Below are 3,498 nucleotides of genomic sequence, written 5' to 3'. Positions count from 1 at the left end.
AGCTGCTTTGTGCAGAAGTTGTAGAAATCACATCCCACACTGACGCTCACCTTCTTGGGGAGCTGGCGGGGAGGATTAGGTTCCCTTCCAGAGATTGTCAGGGCTCAGAAAAGCATTTAGCAAAGCTACACTGAACCTGTTTGGATGCAGTTGGAGTTTGTAAAATGGGGAACCCTTCTTCCAAAATTAATTCCTGGCTTTGGATTTGCCTGATGTAAAGAGTGTAATTTTCCAGCTCAGAAAACTCTGTGCTAAAGGGCTAGAATATGTCCCATTCTCTCTGCCCAGGACCAGCATTATCATCAATTCCCAGGCTGTTCCTGGGTGGTTTCCTTCTGCAGCTCATCTGCCTCATAGAGCATCTCCAAGTATCCTTCAATACAAAGTCCCAGACCCAGGCTTGTGCTAGGAGAACTTTGTACAAACAGCCATAGGAATAACCAAGTGAGAGGCAGCGTGATCTGATAACAAGGAAAACAGGCAATGACCTGAAGGGTTTGTCTTAGCTCCTCCATCACCTGCTAAATGACCTTTAGACTATCACATTGGATGGCCTCTGTCCTTAACACCCTCAGCCACTCACAGGACTTGTCATTGAAGTACATCCTACTCAGGGCAAGCACCCACAGCCACATGGCTCCCTGGCAGCCTTGGTGCAGCCCATCTCAGGTGCCCAAGCTCCCTAAAGGGCCACAAAGGCTGGCCTAGATCTGCTCTTGGTATTTTCCAGGGGGTCCACAAGAGGTCTGGGCAGCTTTTCTACAACTGGGCCTCTTGACTATTGATCAGGAAATGTGTGAATTGGTTTTGAGGTGACATAGTGCTTTGTCAAATCCACCCTTCCCCAGGTGGACTTTACATCAATATCTTGAAGGCCTGCTGGCAGGCTCATGACATAGGTGGAACTTGAGATCCAAGCCACAGGATGTTCCTCATATGCTCTGCATGCACTCAAGCTCATGAACTTAATAGCTTTGTTTGAAAATTATGAAAATCTTATGTGAAAATGTATTGGCACAAGGCTTGAAGGAACAATCTCATGAGTTTCCTCTACTTTGAACCCTTCTGCCCTAGAAAGGTGAGTTGGTCAGTTTTCCTCTTAAAAAGAACTGTACGTGGATACTTTACAGATTGTCTCGAAGACACTGAGTTACTTGTGTCAGATCCCCAGTTTAAAGGGATATGATTTCCAGAAGAAAACAGAAAGGGGGAAATAAAAGGATAAAAGTAAACAGAGAACTTCTTCTGTCTTGAAATGTGAACCAAAAGGTGGAGAAATCCCACACCACCAACTCCATTCAGAAACTTTGGCAATGGCTGAGACAGACTTCACAGCCAAGTAACTGTTGGCATGGATAAGAATAAGAATCTGAAGTCAGAAGTGTAGATAGTACATACATCACCTTGGTATCTAATTAGCTAAATGAGTCTGAGTCTTCACCCAAAAGTAAATTTTCACAGTGTTCAAAAAAGCTGATTAAACTTAAAAAAAAAAAACCAAAAAACAAACAAGACATCTCAGCCAAGGTGATATGGAACAAAAGTTGATCACAAGAGCAAATATTTTAGGGCTATTATCTCCAGTTTACCTTCTCTATTGAGATTTTCCATCCCAGATGAAAGACTTGCAATTTAGATTTTTTTTTTTTTTTAGGAGTCATTTGCTCAATCTGTGAAAAAGCTCCACAGCTTCACTGTAGCTCCATATAGACCAAGATTGACTGTCTCATTTTCCAGAACATCCTGCTTCTTACACACCTTCTGTCCCCTCACAAAACAGCTGGGAAGGCAGATATTCCCAGTACAATCACTCCTGTTCTCAGCATCTCAGGGCTGGTCTACATGAGGTCATTCAGTCTGAATTAAATAAGGTATAATGTAAAACGGATTAGTCAAACCACACCAGCAGTTCCTTGGACACCCTTATTTGATGTCAAGAAGGTCTCTCATCTCTTTCAGTTTATTCCCTAAAATGTAAATTAAAGGGGTCTTACTTCAACTCATCTTAATTCTGAGTGCTGAAACAGGGTCCTGATGCAGTTTAATTAATCCCCTTTAAAAGTGAATTTGAGTTAATTCTCCCATGGGTCTCAAAGTAGACAAGCACCCAGCCGTCACTACATGGCATAATGTTTAGCATGAGATGAAATACTTTCAAGGTGAGCTATTAAACCCTACCTGAAGATTTCATTTTCCTTATTGCTGGATGTTGGAGGAAATGTTTTAATTCAAAGAGCAATTACAGGCAGTACTGTCATGCTCATGGTTTGATCATGAAGTAGAATGGCCACAACTCTTGGAGTCAAGTGGTAGGATGATATTCCCACTTTCCCCATAAGCTGACAGCCCTAACAAACATTGAAAAAAAGCTTTAAAGTGTGATCATAAAAGCAAAAACAAGACCTCAAATGTACTAGTATTTTTCTAAATCACACATTTTTTTTTCATACTTGTGGTTGGCAATATAACATACAATAGCATCTGCAAAACACTCAGTGCTAGTTGAATAGACCAAATGCTTAGGAAGGGAGCCAGAAAAATGTTCATAGCAAAATTTACCAGCCCTTAAATTTAATTACAAATCCAGAACTAAAACTGTGTTCAATAAAAATTTCACTCTGGTGGGTATAGTAGAGATGGGCCTGAGCCAAGAGGTAGCAAAGAAGCAAATCCAGACCTCAGGAATACATCTCAGGCTGGGAGTCTGGAGGTTGCTCCGAACTTCTGTGCAACAATACTGAAAAACACAGACCTGAGCAATTCTTAGTTTGAAGGACTCAAAATCTGTGTCACATCTGAAGCTCCCCAGCTGAATAAACCTAATCTGCTTTCGCATGAAGTGGGACCACACTAAGACAAAGTCAGATGAGACTCATCAGGTTTGGCTCCATTTCACATCATCTCTCTAATTGCCAGAAGAATAAGTTAAATAGCAAAAAGTATTCTGTCACCCAAATTCACAATGCACCACATCCATTAGTCCTGTGGATTGACACGGGTCTGTATCATAATACAGTGACTCACCTTTAACTTTGGTGGGAGAAGTGTTATTTTTTGTATGCTTGATGGAAGTGAGCAGGCATTCCCATTTTGCCTGTGTTTGGTCACCAAGGGTGGCCAAAGAGCATTTTCAGAGCCAAGGGACCCACCAAAAGCCCAGGTGCACTGCCTGCACATCCCCCTCCAACACACACACACAGGTGCAACCATCGGCTCCGACGAGGATTGCCAGGGCCACTGTAAATTTGAAATTTGACAGTGCCCCACACACAGACAGGTAGTAAAGATCTGGCACATACCAACAAATTCACATTGATAAAGACTTTTTAACCAGTCATTGCCAACAAAAATCTGACTTTTCCTGGCTCTTTCTTTTTCTGTTTCTCCAGTACCTGCCCACCTCCCACCCAATGGCTGAATCCACAATGTCTTCAGTGACTTTAAGTCTCTCCTCTCCTCTCCTCTCCTCTCCTCTCCTCTCCTCTCCTCTCCTCTCCT

Source organism: Antrostomus carolinensis, unplaced genomic scaffold (assembly GCF_000700745.2).
Source record: "Antrostomus carolinensis isolate BGI_N321 unplaced genomic scaffold, ASM70074v2 scaffold8285, whole genome shotgun sequence".
Lineage (NCBI taxonomy): Eukaryota > Metazoa > Chordata > Aves > Caprimulgiformes > Caprimulgidae > Antrostomus > Antrostomus carolinensis.
Note: the sequence above shows the minus strand (reverse complement) of the source record.